The 19,495-nt window shown below is 39.4% G+C and overlaps 1 protein-coding gene across 9 annotated transcripts in view; it reads left to right on the forward strand.

The window, feature by feature from the left end:
- The first annotated feature begins 4,081 nt into the window (after positions 1 to 4,081).
- Positions 4,082 to 19,495, forward strand: part of PHF21A (PHD finger protein 21A) — a 131,829-nt gene continuing 116,415 nt past the window's right edge. For 2 of the 9 annotated variants that reach the window (XM_035115679.2, XM_060274642.1), the window contains exon 1: positions 4,084 to 4,777. The gene's annotated coding sequence lies outside the window, so the exon portion shown is untranslated. The other 7 variants (XM_060274628.1, XM_060274615.1, XM_060274634.1 and 4 more) reach the window with 7 other exon arrangements.

The following is a 19,495-nucleotide window of genomic DNA, read 5'->3' on the forward strand; positions in this document are numbered from 1 at the left end:
CAATTTTTGGTTCTGTTTCTCCCTTTTCCAATCTTAAATTCAGATCTCCAGATTATTATTTTTTGCAGAAGTTAGCTTTTTAAAAAAAATCCATGTGAAAATTCTTCAGCATTTTAGTTCAAATTTCTCCTAATAAATACCTTGTTGCATGCAGTTGTGGCAGATAAAGACATTTTGCAAGCAATTTCCCCTAATATAATGATTTTATATATTATTCTCACCAATATGTGCACTTATATGCACACTTTGCCCTAATTTGTGCATATTTGTACAAATTGCTTGGCTCGACCAATGTACGGCAAAATTGTGAAAAGTGTGGATTTTGGAAGATGGCTGTTTCAGTTCACATATTGTTTTGGAAAGTGTGAATTATGCAAGTTTGCCTTTAAATGTGAACTGTATCTAATTTCTCCCCCATCTCTACATGTGCTGGCATATATATCTGCAAACCTGGACGGACATCACCAGAACATTAGAATTACATGTCTAGGTTCAAAAGAGCCTCCATTTTAAGTATGTTCGCTCTAAAGTGACATGTCTCAAGATTTTTATAGATAATAATTACTCTTGTGACATCTTACAATTATTTTACAATTATTTTAGATGCCTTAGGCTCATAATACATTTATTAGTACTCAAAGTGCTACAAGGCACTGGTGTTTTTTGCTGCAACACACTAATATGGACTCTTCCATAATATCTAAAAGTTATCCCCCCATGCAATAAATAAATTCCATTCCATAAATTTTTGCTTGAAATATGCTGAGGTATTGCCATTTCCTAAGAACTCATATAGCAATATATTTCAGAAAACATAACTCTTTCCCCAACCCCCTTAGTAGGTTAAATTGCCATGAAGAATGTGGTTCTACTTTGGGCTCAGAAATTCTGTAGGCTTATTTGTGAATATTGTCTATGACAATGTACAACTCTACCTCCTGCACAACTACCACATATTCTTTTCAGGGCTTTTTTCCGCTAGAACTCATTGGAACTCAGTTCTGGCACCTCTCAGGTGGGCCCCATTGCCATTATAAGACAACAAGGAAGGCGTTCATGGTGAGTTCCAGAATCTCTTTTTCTAGAAAAATAGCAGAGATTCTTTTCTATATTTGGACCACAAAGGCCCCCATTTTATTTTAGAAGTTCTGCGGCATGGGGACAATGTAGAAGCAGGTGCAAGCATAGCAGAGAAAATGATGGGGAATGATAATTAGGTAGGAACTATTCTAATGGGCTACTTTAGGTTAATTCAAGCGCTCACATCCACCCAACTGTGTGTGTGTGTGTGTGTGTGTGTGTGTGTGTGTGTGTGTGTGTGTCTTTGAACAGATCTTGTGTCATACCACAATCTGCTTTTGCATTTCTTGCCATACAGCATTGCTGCTGTTTTTCAGTAAGCACAGATCCGAATAACTCTTGGTACACAGAACTAGCTGGAGTCTTTGGATTCTAGCCATTGCCTGGAAAGAGCTTTAGGATCCAGCCCTATAAATTTATTCATATAGACATACACACTTATTGAAAACATAAATGAACTGTGAATGTCTCTGTAAATATTGTATACCTATGATATTGTATATCTATGGCCAGTTGTATAAAATTCCTCCCTTCTCCAGAATGAAGATAAGAGCAGTCCTGCTGCTCAGTGGTCAACCAGATAAGAAAATAAGAAGAGCACTGCCAGATCAGGCCCAAGACCCAGTGAGTGCAGCATCCTGTTCTCACTGCAGCCAATTGGAAAGTACATTGGAAAGTGCCTCTAGGTAGCTGGATATGAAGAGAACCGCCCTCTTACATAGTTGGTACCCTACAGCTAGTATTCAAAGGCATATTGCTTCTATTCTTAGTGGTTGAATATAGCCATCACAGCTATACAACTTTTCGGTTTCTTTTGCTCTTGTTTTTTTTTATTATGTATATTGTGTTTTTTTTATATTGTCATTTTATGTTGTGAATTGCCCTGAGATCTGCAGATGTAGGGCAGTATACAAATTTAATAAATAATAATAATACAAGCATTGCATGGCTGATTTAAAGTTATGTTTATTCATTTGTTAGGTGCAGCAAATATATGCATTTGTCATCACAACTCCCTATAGCACATAAACTTTAAAAGAACTTTACTTCAGCAGACTTTGCAGATTGCATGCACCTTTGAGCTTGAGTTTTCTATTGATGTAATTTTCAGAACTATTAATTGCACAATCAGGTCAACACATATATGAAACCAAAAAAAAGCAGAAGATACTGTATCTTACAGCAGGAGTCTAGCTACACTTGCTTGGAAGTCAGTTCTTCTTATACTGCCAGTTATTTGACAATAATTAAGTATGAGTATGTCCCATTGAAAACAATGGCATAGGAACAGTCACAACTCTCTAAAATCCTATGGATTTCCCTTGATTGGATTGTATCAGATATGTTTAGGAGAGTGCTATTAGTTTTACAATCTTATTAAAATGGGTCTTTAAGCAACTAATTCAAAATATAATTATACTGTATGGTCCTTTAAAAATTATGCTTATTAACCTTTAATTTACAGCAAAAGAAATCCTCTGTATTTTATCTCACTAACAAATTTTTGAAGAACTTTACCGTATCAGTGGGATGTCAAACTTGGCATATAAGGTAACTTAGAAAGTTTTAACTTTCTGTTAATTTAATTTTATAAAACTTTTTTAATTTACAGGCACCTGAAGGGTGGATTTTCTATGGGAGCCTATGAATACAAGTGGCACCATAAAGTACAATAAAACTTTTTTTAAACTAGGTATTGTAATAGTATTAAGAAAAATCAAAACATGAGTGGATGAAGTAGAATTTGTTATGCATTTAAGTAAGTGTGTAGCAATTCTTTTGGTTGAGAGACTACGCCACGTTAGCTGTGCCTAAGATGCTGTTGTGATTGATGTGCCTCTTCTTTGGTACATTAGCAAAGAACGTTGTATTTGTCGAGATGTCGCTCATGTCCCCACCCTGTGCTCTGATTTATGCCACTCGCCTGAATATGTTTACCCAGTAGTAAGCCCCATTAAATCCCGTCACATCTGCTTACAAGTAGGTAAGTGTAGCATTGAAACCTTGTGCTTTTCATTGTTTGGATGTTGCATGTATAGTTATTTTTGTGCCGTCCCGTTCTCCTGCCCCCACCCCCGGAGCCCTTGCTGCCCTGTTGCATCAACTTCCTGTGCAAAGCTCCTCGCTTTGGGATGGTGATGCTTCTTGTTCCCTCTCACACCCCTTTCCCTCCTCCGGTATGTCAGCTTCCTGTGCAGAATACCCGACGTTGGGGCTAAGGATGCTTGTGCAGCCACTGCTTTGGCGCATCAACTTCCTGTGCGAAGACCCTTTGCAATCGGGGCGATTATTCATGTTTTCACTCCTGCCCTTGGCGCATCAACTTCCTGTGCAGAATCTTTTTCTCTTTTTTTGCAAATGGGGGAAAGAGAATGTTTGTGAAAGAACACTGCGTGCTCCTTTTGTTGTTGGTGTGGGTTTTTTTTTCGCTTTTGCCCTGGTGCATTCGCTTCCTGTGCAAAATCCTTTGCAGTGGGGCGGGGTGTGTGGGGGGGGGAGGAGGAGTGCAGTGAGCAAGCGAGGATGCTTGGCCGTGTGTTTCTCCCTCATTCCTCGGTGTATCCGCTTCCTGCGCAGAGCCACTTGCATTAGGGGAGGGAAAAAAAGATGCTCGCGCTTCTGGTTGTTTCTTCTCGCCGCCGCCGCCGCCTGCCCCAGTGCACGATCCCTCCCTCCCTCCCTTCCCCGCTGCCTCCGGTGCACGATCCTTCCCGGCCGCCGCTGCCGCTGCTGCTCTACTAGAGTTTGCTGCCCTACTTCACTCTACTTTAGTTTCACTCACTTTACATCCGGGTTTTTTCCCTAGGCAATGGGTGCCGCAGCACAGCCCGTTCCTTAGGCAAAGGGAAATAAATTCGCTGCACCGACACGTCAAGTAGTCCCTCAGGAGGAGCCTTGAGGCGCCCCCTCCTCCTCCCGAGGAGGCCGGCCGCCCCTCCTCCCTCACTCATAGGGAGAGGGGGGTGCGGGGAGAGAGAAGGGGGAGCCCGCCGCCCCCTCCGCTTTTGTCCCCTCCCTCGTCTCCTCCCCCCCCCTCGCTCCGAAGAGCGGCCGGAGTAGCTGTGTGTGAGAGGAAGATAGAGGGAGAGAGAGGAGTTGTGTCGGCGGCGCGCGCGAGCCTCGAGTCGGGAGCGCGCGCCTCCGGCAGGCCAGGCGAAAGCAAAGGAAAGGAAAGCGAAGGGAGGCCGGTGGCGGAGTGATCCAGGCGTGCGGGTGCTGCGGCCGGGCCGGGTGAATGGGATTGAAGAAGAGTTCAGCTTCTCGGCTTGTTTTTGTGTCACAGTTTCTCTTCTCCTGCGCCTCTTCTGCCTCGTTCCTTTCTTCCTGCCCGCCCCCTCCTCCCTGCTGCAGGAGGAGCCCCCCGGGGAGAGGGGAAGGAACAGGACCCCTCAGAGGAGAGGGAGAAGAGGAAAAGCAGGAGCAGGAGGAGGAGGAGGAGGTGGAGGAAAAGGGAGCAACCAGCCAACCAACCATCTTCCACTCCCAGCTTAGATTAAAGAAAGTGAGAGGAGGAGGAGGAGGAGGCGAGGAGAGGAGCCGAGAAGAGGGGGACAGGGAGGCCCGGAGGAGCAGCTGCACCACCTTCTTCTCCCTATGAAGAGGAGTCTCCCCCCCTCCAAGAGAGGTCCTGCCAGGGGGGGCCCGGCCAGACAGCGGCGGCAGCGGCGGCAGCAGCAACATCACCACCACCAGCAGGGTGTAGTATCCCACCTTTTGGATTCTCTCCTCCACCTCCCTGTTTTCTCCGCTCTGTTCTTTCTTTCTCTTCTGCTTCTCTCTCTCCCCCCCACACCAAGTAGTGCTGGTCTCCCCCCTCCCCCCCCGTCTTGTGCCTTGTTGTCTTTCTCATGGAGTTTGGCGGGTAGGGGGTGGGGGATAGAAAAGGGTAGGTTTGGAGGGCGACGACGACGACCGGGTGTAAAGTCTACCATCAGACTCCCGAGCCAACTTGGAGATAAGGAGCAACAACTTCAGTTTAATCTCCCCCCCCCCCGCACCGACAGATATATAGATGTAGATCTACATAGATCTATAGGCGCGAGATGCGGGAAGGGGGCATGTCCTTTCTCTGTCACCTGTAAGGATTGAAGTAAGTTTCTGAGCGAGGAGGGGGTGGAGGAGCGGGAGGGAGTAGGTGACACATTGGAGTAGGGAGGGAGGGGGGAGAAGGAGATGACACATTGGCGGGGAGGGGTGATTTCTCCCATCCCTTCTGGTTTTCCTCGGGATGATTATTTCCAGGCCCTTTTGTGTGTGTTGGGCTGATTTTCCTCTGTGATGCTGCTGGGGGAAGTTTTATTATCTTGGAAATGATGCTGCTTTGATGATTGAGGATTCGTAGTAAAGCTACTGCTGCTGCGGCGGCTTTTTCCGCCTCCCTTCTTCTTCTTCGTCTTCTTCTTCTTCGCCTTTAATTTGTCTTGGTGGCCCGAGTAGTGCTGGGAAAATTCCGTTTCTTCAGCAACTTGTTATTCTGAAGTCTCTCTTGCCCCACTCACCCTGGGGCAGCCCTTGCTGCACGGATACAAAAGCTCGGTGCAAGGACACCTTTGGGATTTCACACTCCTACTGTGGCACATGTTTGCGGTGACTGGAGATGTGTACCTTCTTTTTTTCCTCCTCTTCCATTTCTGCGTGTGTTATGTAGGAGGAGTGAGGTTGTATGTGGGACTGCCATTTGGTCTAGTCCCCTTGTGATTGTGGATCTCCTTACTTTTTTGTTTGCTTCTTTGTTATTCTGATGGGATTCCCCCCCCCAATATTTGCAGTGTGGTTGATGCCTTCAAGATTGCATTGTTAGACTTTTTTGTTGTGGGGGGGGGGGATTAGATCAACCCCACTCACCCATGGCTTTGCACTATTTCCAGCTAGTTTGAGATATAAGTATGTATTGGCCACTTTTTGGTTATTTGGTTGGGGATCCTTGCAGGTGGCAGTGAAGTTGTTTTGAAAGGTAGGAGGATGCCACTGTATTTAAATTACATGCTGTATTTTTAAAATGTTAAATTAGACTATGCACACACACTTACAGATAAGCTCCAGTAAAATCAATGGGTTGTACTCCAAAGTAAATGCAGTTTGGACCAAGGTGCTTAATTTCTTTGTATTGTTTATTGTATATGATGAGTAAACTTTGGTGGGCCATTTGTAAAGTTGTAGTGAATTGATACTTGTTCAGGCCTGTGTACTTGATCATGGATTTTGCTTCTGTGACCAGACTTTTCAGCTCTATTTCCGACAGGGATGTGACTTTTTAAAATGAAAGTTACATATAAAATACCTGTGTATAGAAAATAGTCTGATGTAGGTTACTTATAGCACAGTAATGATAGTTAATCACTATATTTCTCCATTGATTAATACTGGGCTTGAAATTAGTGCACTTGATCATGTTAATCACAGCAAGACACTTATCATTACAATACTTGGGGAGAAGCTGCTGGTCATGTCTGCTGAAATAACTCCATAGGAAAATTCTTTTTAAAGGAATAAAGGAAAGGAACTACAGAAAGGCACTCTCAACAACAAACAACTTTCAAAATCCTTCACTGTGATACTAACAGAATATCATGGTCTAAAATCTTATCACTTCCTCAGTCCTAAACCTGTTTTGCTTAGAAGTTCTTAGGATAGCAGCATTATTTGGAAGTAAGTTGCTTTTCAATTGGAAGAGTTTAGGGATGTACTGTAATAATTATAGGGACCAACTTTCATATCCTTGTTTATATTTAATTTATAATTTCCCTTGACACTTCAATGTTAAGTTTTACTTTGTGACAGCACTAAAACTGGATGCTGTTTTAAAATTTTCTCTACAACGGGTGAATGCTGCAGTAATAATCTCCCCCCCCGAAAAGTAAGGTGAAATAGGGTTGAAAATGTTTTTTGATCTTGTGCTGTTTAGCTAAAAAATAAGAATCACTGAAGGTCAACATTGTTAGGTGACTTTTGTGATATAGCTGAAAATGTGGGGTTTATGTGGGTGTAACCTTGCAGATCCTTAACCTTGACAGAAGTACACTCCATTGAATATACTTTAAATTTTTAACATAGAGACTTGTTTAAATAGCTTTTCAAGAAATGACTTTCTTCCCTATAATCCTTATTTAAATATACTGATATTTAATAATAATTCTGAGCAAGAGAGAGCCCTTTTTGTTTTCATATATTCTATGAACTTGTGTATCCACAGTGGAGTTTCTTGCCATTGGTTTACATACCGTAGTACTTAGTAAGCACTACTCCATGGCTGGTGTTCTCGGGGCAGCATCATTTGACACTACAGCACACATAAACTTGGAATTAGATTTTACTATCTTTTATTCAGTTTTTCCTCTGATGAAAAATTAACTTCTGAATTCCCTTCAACAACAGTAGCTATATTATTAACCAGTAGAAGTGAAAATAGGACCATGTTAAAAATACTTTTAAGAAACTGGTTGTTGTCATCTTTTTTCCCTCAGGAGCTTCCAGTTTTGTTTTGTTTTGTTTTTGTGGTTCATACAGTGACTTCTGTGAAACCAAGTCACTGCCTGCTGGAGTGGTATTTATGGCAGGGGTGGCTAACCTGTGACCCTCTAGCTGTTGTTGGGGTCTCCAACTCCCATCAGCCCCAGTCAGCATGGCCAAGGATCAGGACTGATGGGAGTTGTAATACAACAATATCTAGAAGTTTGCAGATTAGCCACCTCTGGCTTATGAGGAAAAAGGTAAAATTGCATCTTCCTCTGGAATCCATTCTGCTTACCACTTTTGTACAGTATAATGGTCTTTGAAGTTGGGCATCAGGAAATGGTAACTCTGTTGAACCCAAAGGGTCTTACTCCTGAGTAAACATGCATAGGATTGTGCTGTAAAACAAGAATGATCTCCCTTCCTTTATTTAAAGTATTTTCAGGTTAAATGTTGTTAATAGAAAAGCCTGTATTCATGCATCATTGTGCATACAGGAGTGCTTCTGCATTGTAAGCACAAATGTAAGTGGTATTTGTAATAAGTGTTGGGACATTCCCCCCCCCCCAATTGTATTGGAAAGAGAATGATCAAATGAGATGGCTAGGATTTACTTGTTTTCTTTTTCAAGTACAGTATACCACCTTCCTCCTTTATAAGCAATTATAAGTAATATATTTAATGTTTCAAGCTTGATATTGAAATGCTGTTTAAAGATTTGTAGTGATCTTTTAGAGCTAAACAAGTATTCACTCTTGGATTTTAGTACTGTACTTATCTCCTGTAGTTCTCAAAGTTCTGAAGTGGCAGCAAACTATTTGGGCCAATCTAGCCAAAGCTAATTGCTTTTAAATCTTATTGATTTTTAGTGGGAGTGATTTGAGCACATGCTTAACTCTCTCATTGAAATCAATGCAACTTGAAAGTGATCAGCTTTGTGTGGCTCGGCCTCTGTGTGTATTGAAGTTATTGGTGATAATGGAACAATTTCTCATCTTGTTGTTTGGGACATGCTTTCCTTTTATAAATATTATCAGTTAACTACAAACATAAACTTCAAGCCTAACCAAGTCTACTCAGAAGTAAGTCTTAGTGAATTTTCTGGGACTTACTCCCAGGAAAGTGAGACTAGGATTGCAACATTAGTTATGCTTAGAATATAAATTGGACCCACTGATTTCAGTAGGTTTATTCTACTAAGCATGACTTAGGTCTAGATTAAACTCTATAGTACTTCCTTCATGTATAATTATTTGTTTCACACCAGAATTATACTGTTGCATTGTTTCAGTTTAATACATCGGGGAAATAGTTCTAACAGTTACTAAGAGTTGTGTTTTGTACTATGCAGAAAATAGAAACTGGAACGAGTTGTTTCAGTATCATGTATAATATTGTTAACAGTTAATATGACTATTAAAAGAAATATGTTCCACTTACTGTAGTTTGAAGTAAATGGTATGGCAAGTGAGAATTGTTTGGTGCTGTGATTTTAACTTCTGGAGTTAGATATCGCTGGTGGTTTGTGTAGTGTGAGAACCTGCTTAAAATCTTCTCTTATTTCACTGTTAAAGAATAGTAAAAGAAGTTGAACTGAAAAAATATAGAGATTTTTTGCATATTTTCAATCTATGTCATGGAATATCCCTGGACACTGAGAAATATTAAAATGCACAGTGCTACTTAGAAAATGCAGTGGCTGATTTACACATCTCCTTGGAAATCTTAGAGACAAATCTAGCCACCCCACCCCACCCCCCAGCATGTAAACTGTGTGATGCAGAAGAATACTAGTGCATGAAAAGTTACTGGAGTTGTATCTTTTTACTCTGAGTTATTTATTTACAGTGTAAGGGGGGGGGAAAACCCCTCAGAATTGTTATGCAAATTCTATTCTGCTATTGTTGTGGTGTTTATGCAAGAGGCTGAAAATAAGCTTTGTAGTGTTGTAGAAATGGTGTATTAAGCCATAATTGTAGTTCAGAACTTGATTCAACAATTTTCAGAATTAAGATACATATTGGGAAAAGGCTGTGTGTACCCAGTGAAAGGGATGTTTACATCTAATTCCTCTGAGCTCAGTTTGTTTGAGGATAGCATATTCTTGGAGCTACTATAGAGGCAGATTGTATGGTGGTTCCTGGATAGGTAGCTTATTGACATTGAAGAGCATAATGTTCCATATTAGAAGTGTAACTTGTTAGGGAAACAGACGCAGGGAAGCCAGTCAAACTGCAAGCTATTTCTTCAACTATTTTCTATGCAAGTTTTGGTGTTAGACTAGACAAAGGTTTTTGTTTTTGTTTCAAATAGTGTGTGTTTCTTTGGTGAAGAGGGACTGGTTCTTTGATGAAGAGATGACCAATCACCTAAAAACTTCGTTGCTAATGTGTGCTTACAAATGTTATCTCACACAATACAGAAAGGATAGTTCAAGCACACGTCACTTAATTTTAATCTGCTCAATGACCCATGAAGATTCAATAGAAGGACACATGGCTTTTCCAGTGTTAGTTTCTGTGTTCTAGTACCTTTTGATTTTTAACTTGGGACATTGGTGTGCAAATCTTCTCAGTTGTGATTAAATTATTTATTAAACGATTAACATTATTTATTAAAATTTGCTATCCACGTTCAAATTCTTAAGTCATGCAAGCAGACTTCCCCTTCTTCCCACACTCCCTATATTTTTACCGGAGGGTTTCTCAGTCCTCTGAAGCAGATATGGGGGGCATGTGAGGGGGATAGGAAATCTGTTCCGCCAAGAATGCCCATTCTGCTGTCAGATGGATACTATTGGATTCCACTGTAAATCTTGGAAATACATTAGCTTTGAATTTATGAAATCTAGGATCCAGTTAAATGCAAACTGAGGGTTTCAGACTTATAAGACAGCTTGAAGCCTGTACAAAACTGTGTTCTGTTTTGTCAGCTCATGTGACTGTGTGCACAAAGCACTCCTGACAATTGAAAGTTAAGCTCTGAATTCCTGATTTAGACTGATCAACTTTCCAAACATTATGTTTTCTTTAAAGAAATACAAGCACATTATGTGGTATGTAAGCTAAGTTTGTCAAAATTTATGGGTAATTCAGCTTTGCAAATAGAATGATGAGTGCCCTTTAATACACTATTAACACTATCATGGACACCAGCATCCTTGGCTGCTGCTTTATCCAAACTGAGACTCTCTCCTATGTTGCAAATGAAATATGAAAGTTTTAAGATTATAAAACATAGTATAACCAAATTGTCTAGAGTGGCCAGTAGCAGGGTGTTTCCATATAGGAGAGGAGCCTGATCTGCTGGACAAAATTATCAAAAAATATATATTCTCAGTTTTCACTTGCTGAAGACAAAGTTTTCAACAGTATATCAAATGTAGCTTTGCAATTCATGATTCAACCTTCCCTTACCTTTCAGCAATACTGAAATAGAGTAACTTCTACATTTTCATCTTATTAAACCCTGTCTTATACCCAGTTTGCTGGTGCATTGTGGCAACTGCTGACTTCCCCTCCCATCTCCAAATTTTATGCTTCATCACTATGATTCTTCAGTGATTAAAAAGAGTTATATTATGTTAACCATGAGAAGTTTAATGTGTACCTTTTTAGAAAAAGAAAATGGCTGTCTTCATTAAATTAAGAGTGGGATTTAAAAACCTATGTGCTGTATTTAATTGGAAAGCAAAGAGCAAATTTTAATTAAGTGTTAAATTTGAAAGTGAAAAAGTTTGGGGCCTTTTATCTTGAAGTCTAATACTCCGATAACACTTTTTAGATTGTTAGTAGGCCTAAGGAAAAACATGCTCACATATAAGCCAAAATATGGTGTTTTTCCTGTTTTGTTTTGGCTGCATGCAGAACACAAACTGTCAGTACTTGAAGAGAAGAAGCACTAGCAGAAAGCCATTGATTTCTTTTTTCCTTTCCCTCTCCTGCTGTGTTTCCAAGTATTGTTAACCACGTGCTTCTCTAAGGCAATATACTTGCATGCAAAATAATGGTTGATCTCCTCAGTCAATTAGCAATCGGGGCTTAGCATCTTATAAATCCAAACTTATGAGTAATCACAATATTTTTTTCTGATAAACTGACTTATAGTAGTCATGGCAACAGCTGTCTTGGCTTTTTATGGACGGTACAGTTGCTGCATCTGCAGGCTTCATCAATACTTCGGCTGCCTACAGAGGGAAGTGCAGTAGAATGTCTGCCTGGCGGTTTCAGCAGCACTGAATATTGCACTGTTGCAGTACTGTGTGCTTTTCATGTTCCAAAACTTTATGGAGCGCTTTTCTTTTTCTGCCTATTAGTTGTATAAATGCTAAAATTGGCACCTCTGGTGAAATGCTGTGACAACAGTGTCATGTTTTTGAATATAGATTGTTTCTAGATTCTTCACTAGACATAAGGCGGTTACTTTAATGAAACAGTTGCGAGAATAGAACCAACACCACATGTTGCCTTCTGGTGGAAACTTTCTTAAAATTGTTTTATCCTTTCTTTCTACTGAACTGATATATAGTGAACACTGCAAAAAGGCTTCATCTGGATTTTTTTTTAACTTTTAGTTTGTTCCTTTCTTATTTCATGAAAGATAGATTCCACTTTAATCTATGGCAGAGAAAGAGGGATCATGTTTTTAGTAAAATCATTACTGAGCCAGGGGTAGCACTCAACTTTCCAAATGCAACCTTAAAATAGTGTATGGTTGGTGGTATGTGTTTTCCATAAAAGTTTGATTTGGGAAAATTTATGCTTTGAGTTAATGAAGATCTGATTTAGCATATTTATTTGATTTACATGGAGGGGGGACCCAAAACAAATATAAAACTTAAAAGGTATGTACTGTTAATTTTAAGCTATTTATAAATATCTGAAAAAGTTTGCCAACTGCTAAAAGTAGTTGAAATAAAATCTGATTCAGTGTGATCGAAATGTTATATTCAAACATATTCAAAGCTTCACTTGAAAATTATTTTTACTGAAGTACCTGTCAATATTTTAAGACATGGCATCTCAAAAGCACACACTTCCCTTACAGGTAGGTAGCCATGTTGGTCTGAGTCGAAACAAAATTTTAAAAAATCAAAAAAATCCTTCAGTAGCACCTTAAAGACCAACTAAGTTTTTATTTTGGTATGAGCTTTCGTGTGCATGCACACTTCATCAGATACACTTCCCTTACAGTATTTAGATTTTAAGGCAGGCAAAGCAAATGTATTTAAAACCATTAACACACTAATCTAGCATGTGTGAAGGAACTATGAACATAAATATATGCTCTTTCTTGGAATAGCCACACAGGAAAAAAAATAGTTACAACATTGCTTAGATCCAGAAAGTAGAATGCTATGTTTACAGTTGGGCTTTCCTTTCTCCTGTGTCCCTGAAAAGCCACTACTGAGAGTTATAGGGTCCTATGGAACATGTTGTGTGGCATGAGTGGGGTAGGCCACAGCAGGACAGGGATGCTGAGAAAATTCAGTTGGGGTCCCCTTGTGCAGGCAGAATGCCTTTACACTCACAAAGACACCTCTAGATCCAAACCATTAATTTTTAGATTTGACTAGTAATGTGTCCTTTCCAGTTGCCCACTTTAGATGGTATTGTGTCAGCTCATTATGAGACTAATTCATTTTATGAATGATGCAAATTTCAAAAGGCAAAATATTCTGCACAAAAATAGAGTTGAAAATGTTCCCCATATCCTTTGTTATTCCAGATAAGAGTTTTAAAATTATCTAAGACATTCTGGACAATTTATTTATATTGTTGGAGGAGATGTCTTGCTTTGCATTGGGAGTCATATTAAATCTGTTCTTGAACTTGGGGGTTTTAGTTGTTCATATTTTGATACAAATGGTCGACACAACTTGTATATAACTTTTTCAATATGATTAATGGCAAGTCCTAGCCTCTGTATTTGTAAGAATTATTGTGTAATAACTAGAAGCTCAGATGAAATCCTCAAAAATAGGTTTTGGGCCTTTTATTAACTATCTCTTTGTTTATGTGTTTTGCTCGTTTATCACAGAGAAATATAAAGTTTAGCTTTAAAATGTGATTTCAAGCAATTAGCAAATTTAAAAATGAAATCCAGATCACCACCTGTGGAAGGAGATCTGGCAAATCCCGTGGCCCAGGAACCACATTCTAAAGCTGTAGAATGCTGTGGAATAATGCTGTACTTGGGGACTCACATGTTACTACCGGTACCTATGTTTTATTAGTTAGAGTTTGTAGATGTTCATAGTCCCATTTAATGTACTCGGGGCATTTTGCCAATCAAATCTTGTGTTACCATGAATTTTGAAACAAATACATGCTAATGTAGCATTTGATCGACTTTCTTAATGTGAAAAACCAGGGCTGGAAAAAAGACAGGCGTTTGATTGTCTAGGCTTATGGGAAGTTGAAGTATTTTACCTTTTAACTTTACAATTCTATGGTTCTATGTCATGGATGTTTTAGTTGAGAATCCTGCATTGCAGGAGGTTGGACTAGATGACCCTCAGGGTCCCTTCCAAATCTACAGTTATATGATTCTATGATTCCCAGCCCAGTGGGATTCTTGTTCTGCTGCTTGTATTATCTTGGTGAGGAGGAAAGTTGATAATTTGATTGGACATTGGTACAAGAATGGATGGGCTTTTGGTTTTGAAAGTGTGGGACATAGGTCATGCTCAACACATAATCTAAACAACCTTCTTGGATAAAAGTTAACTTCTGCTTTTGAAATGTGGAATTTTATGGACTAAGACTTGCAGCAGTTTAAGGATAATCTTTTAAAAATAGTAGATGTGATCTTCTGAGAGATCTGCTTTATGTGGCTATTGATTGGACAGTTTGGGATTTGGTGCTGTTCATGATACATGGTGGAAGGTTTATTTCAGGGTACTGCAATCAATTACTTGCCCCCTCTATATCTCTTTTTTATAATTAATTGCACTAATCTCTTCTTTTCATAGGACACGCTAATTGATATTCATGAATATTTTTATGTTTCAAGCTAATCTGTATTATGGATGAGTAGCAAGTAGTACACAACCTCTGCCTCTAGTGTTGCTATGTGTTTAAGCTAAAAATACATTTTTGTAGTTTACACTGTTGTTGTTAAAGGTGAATCAAAAGTTCTCTTATCTGCCTAACTCTGTCTTCATAATTCTGTGTGTATTTTCATGGGACAAGTATATTACATAAAAAGCCCATTTTTTTGTTTCCTGTTACATATGGTGACCTCACTATCCCCTAATAACTGCACAAAATCCTGTGAAATTTACTAAATAGGAAATATATGTTAATGCTTTGATTCTCCATCCCCTTCATGTCTTGAGTAGAGTTCCCACATAGATTTCAATCCTGTACACCCTGTTGAAATTATTGGGACTTACTGTACTTATGAGTAGATACGTATAGAGTTTTACAGCACCATGCTATAGGTGTAACATGCATGGCTCTTGAGAATACTTAAAATGCTCATCAAAAAAGATTTGAGGTTGATACCCTGAACTTATAACTGTTAATGGGATACAATTCATTGTATTTGATGTGCGTGTAAACTTTAGTGATTGTTTCAAGAGCAGATTGCTAAGACTTGAAACATAAAAATCTAAATAGTATTCAGCTGGGTTGTGTAACTTTTAAAGAACACAAATTTAAAGGTCACTTTTCTGATCTTTACACAAATTCACTAGTTTTTTTTTAACCCTTCAATTTATTGAAGATGCACTTTTATTTCTGGGGCAAGTTTCTTCAAATATATTTAATATCTGGTTCCTGCAATTCTTATGAAATATTATTATTTTAGTACAGAACATAGGTACTCTGAATGGGGGGGGGGCACTGTTCTTAAGTACCGGTAGTTCCAGAGGGGACTGGAAGTGTTATTTGCTTTACAAAGCAAAGCCTCACAACTGATGAGGCTCCTCAGTAAAGATGGTACCATCTAGCAGAAGAGCCTAGAATAGTGTTAGCTTTTTTTTGCTGCTTGTAGTCTATTAAAACCCCTAGATCCTTTTCACATGTACTACTCGCAATCCAGGTGCCCCCCCTTTTATATTTGTGCTGCTTGCTCATCTGAGATGAGATGTGATGTGATATATAACCTGGCCACTGTTATGCATGCTTTGGTAAACCTCAGGCTAGACAACTGTTGTTCTAGTGGGACTGTCTTTTGAAGACTGCTAGGAAATTTCAGTGGGTTAAGAATGAAGCTTCCCCTTTATTAGTGGATATAAGCTGATGGGAACATCTTTTGGAACAAGTGTAAGAAGTATACTGGTTTCTGAGTGTAATTAAAAGTACCATGGCTAATCTTCTATAGCCCTAAAAGGGGACTAGATTCAGGATACCTTCAAGAAACTCCTTCTCCAATACTGTATGCTGAGATCAGCATGTGGGGACTTGCTGTTAATCTGAATAGACTGCTTAGACAAAGATGCAAGGTTGGACCTTCTCAGTGCTTGGGTGCCTACAGAGCAGTTTTGACCAGACAGTTCTATTTTCTCTCTTAGGAGAACATTAAAAACACTTATTTTTGCAGATAGTTGAGAGCATTGCTGAATATTTATTGTATTGAAAATTGTAACCCAGATGCTCTTCTTTTTTTAAGGCTGCTTCTATATCTTGTTTTTGATAGTTTTGACAGTTTTAGGTGTTTTGTATGGTGATGAATTGGATTTCCTATTTGACAAATTGTTAGCTGCCTTGAAGGAGAGTTCTGTAGAACCATATGACATGATAAAAATAACTTGAAAGTTTGGGTGGTTGATAGCTCAGTCAATAGAGCATGAGGCTCTTAATTCAGGGTTGTGGGTTAGAACCCCACACCAGACAAAAGATTTCTGCATTGCAGGGAGTTGGACTAGATCACCCTTGTGATCCCTTCCAACATTTATGATTCTATGATTCTATCTTTTCATTGGAAGAGCTGCCTGGGATCAGAGAAAATGACATTGGAGTTGGAGCTGGTCTGTGGATACCCTTGTTCTAGTACATGGGGAGGAGAAATGAAAGGTCATGTAACACTTAAATGTTTGTGTGAGGGAGAGAAAAGTTGGAATGGATCATGAAAAGTCTTTTTTAGTGATGTTTGTTCTTAACATGCTTATTTTTCAGTTTTTTTAGTTGTGCAAATTAACATTTTTGCCTATGTTGCGTAATACAACTACTATGAGGTGGGGGGAAAGCAAGATCTGCAAAGTTTTTGTAGTGCTTCCTCCGTCATTCTTGAAAGTTAGGCTCTTCCATTCAACTTTTGGGTCTTTCTAGACCTTGGCCACATGGTTTCCTCTGCTTATACATAGCCTAGCGACTTTGTTTTAAAAGAGAGAGAAAGCAAAGCAAGTTTCATAGGATACAAGATTCACAGGGTGCTGATTTCCACACATAGTACAGAATTCTGCATTTTCATGGTCTTTCAGGCAACCATAGTAAAATTATTTGGTTTCTTGTTATTTTTGGTACATAATATTTGTCCTGCCTTTCATTCCAAAAACCCTCAAGGCTGCTCATATCAGAAGCTAAAATTATCTAAAGATGGTGTGATTTCAGTCTGAAATGAAAACAAAAATGAAACCTAACAAAATAGAGCAGAGACATGAAAACAGGGTGGAGTTAGGGAGGGAAAGAATGATTGAAGATGTCATGGAACAGAGAGGTTGTGCTAAGCTATGTAAATGTCAATATGGAGGGAACCAATTGAGCCCGGAGGAAGAACTTCAATAATCTGGGAGGCACTGCAGAGAATTCTTTGGCTTGCAGACATTCATACCTCTGATGGCATTGAGATTTAGAGCAAAGCCTCTGATAATGAACCTGGGGGCTGGGGTTAGTTTGTGCAGGAGAATGTAATCATTCAAATATCTTGGCCCCAGCTATTTACCGTAGGTCTTTATATGTAACAATCCGTAGCACTTTAAATTGTGCCCAGAAATGTGCTGACTGACAATGCTGGTGAAGCAAAGCCTGATGTTTTGTTCCATAATATAACCCCCAGATGTCATTTTAGGGGCCATATTTTGCACCAGCTGAAACTTCCAGACAGACTCTTAAGGGTAGCACCATGTTGAACATGTTGCTATGACCATGGCATATGTGATGTATCTCCTTTCTTCAGGAAAGGGCAAAGCTGGCGCACCAGCTGAAGCTGAGCAAAGGTTCTCCTAGTCATGAAGACAGTCTGATTTGCCTCTAGGAGCAAAGCTGGATCCAGGAGAGCCTCCAGACTGCAAACCTACCCCATCTAGCTCTGCTTTTTTTCTTGATCCTGTGGGTTTATCCTTTGAGCAACCCAGTGGTTGATGCACTTTTACAATTGCCAACTTGGGTCAAATGCCTATACAGACTGGCCTCTTTTTTTTACTTATTAGGCTACAATAAGATGGTTATTCCTTGTGCTCAGCACATCATGTGGTATCAAAGCCCACATTTTGTTGCAAGACCTACTACTTGTGCCTCTCCATATTCTCAAAGGATACACTGATTAAGAGGCACAGCTGCCTAGTTTTTACTTAGAATATTTATTAAGGAATATATGAAGTGTATCTGCAGAATATATACTACAGTGACCTAATCCCAAAAGTAATTTGTGGTGTAAGTAAAACTAGAAGATGAGGTTCCAGCTTGGTTTTGTTCTATTTTGGGGAAGTGTATTGGTATTCCACTTTGTTTCTAACTTAAAAGCTAATGGACAAAAAAGTAGACTACAAATGGGTGAATGTAGCGGGGGACCAGTGGAAAGGTCCTTGCGATCTTTCCCAAGAGTATCTGGCTGTTTATGGAGTCTAGGTGGCAACTGGAAAGAGAGCCTTGTCTTCAGTATCCTCCTTTCAATGGGTAGATGTTACATATATATGTCTGGGTTAGGACTATACCACGACTGTTTTATGGGCAATGTTTTAAACAAGTGTGTTCAGGTTCTTCCTAAACTCTGGAGCTGAATTTGTGGCCCTGTATATCTTGGTTTCCAACTTCCATCATTTCTAGCTACCCCACACCATCCAGTCAGGGATGATGGGAGTTGTAGTCCAATAACCATCTGAAGAGCAACAGGTTCCCTGTCTCTCTCTAGAGCAGAGTTTGAAGTGTGGTTGGGAAGTTTCACTGACCTGCCTGGCCACCTGTATCCTTGGCCCTGAATCTCTTGGACTCTACCTGCAGCTCTGTAATAGAGGATGGGAGAATGAAGCCCCTTCCACTGACAAACCTGCATTTTATATTCCTTTTGTTATGTGCCTTGAGGGTTTTCCATTGTAAAAGAAGGGCACGATAAAAATAAACTTGAAAGATTCAAGAGCTGTAACTCAAATTCTTACTTGCTTGGTTCCTTTAATTTCAAGTTGTTTTGTGAGGTAGTGGTTTGTGGATTTACTTAATCTGTAGACGTGCTGGGTGTGTTGAAAATTAATATATTACTATTCACCTGCATCTGTATATTATATTGCTAAGAGACTATGTTAGCATGGGGTCATGAAGAGTCGGACACGACTAAACGACTAAACAACAACAAGAGACTATGTTAAAATTGTTAATCTTTTTTTGCTTGCTTATAACTTTTTTGCCTAGGAGCAACATACTCCTGAGTTGGCAACATTTTGTGTGAACAAAATTATGCAATAGTAACAATATTTGTAATATCTTTCTTCTCTTTTCGCTATAAAATTATAATCCTTCTAGATACAAAGTTAACTGAAGCCCATGGTCTAAATTTTGCTATAACCACAATAAATTGCTGTATGCACCTGGTTAAAGGAGAAGTGAATATTTATTGGTGCATTTCTGTGCTGCTTTTTGGCCAAGAGGCCCCCAAAATAGTTCACAAATATTAAAAACAAAGCACAATTAAATGCTGAACAACACCAAGCAAATAACAGCAACTAGTAAAATGTTGATGTATAGCTGACTATAATGGAGTCAGCCTTAATAAGACACTACAAAATAAAAAACCATTCGCTATA

The sequence above is a fragment of the Zootoca vivipara genome, chromosome 1 (genome assembly GCF_963506605.1).
Source record: "Zootoca vivipara chromosome 1, rZooViv1.1, whole genome shotgun sequence".
NCBI classification, from domain to species: Eukaryota; Metazoa; Chordata; class Lepidosauria; order Squamata; family Lacertidae; genus Zootoca; species Zootoca vivipara.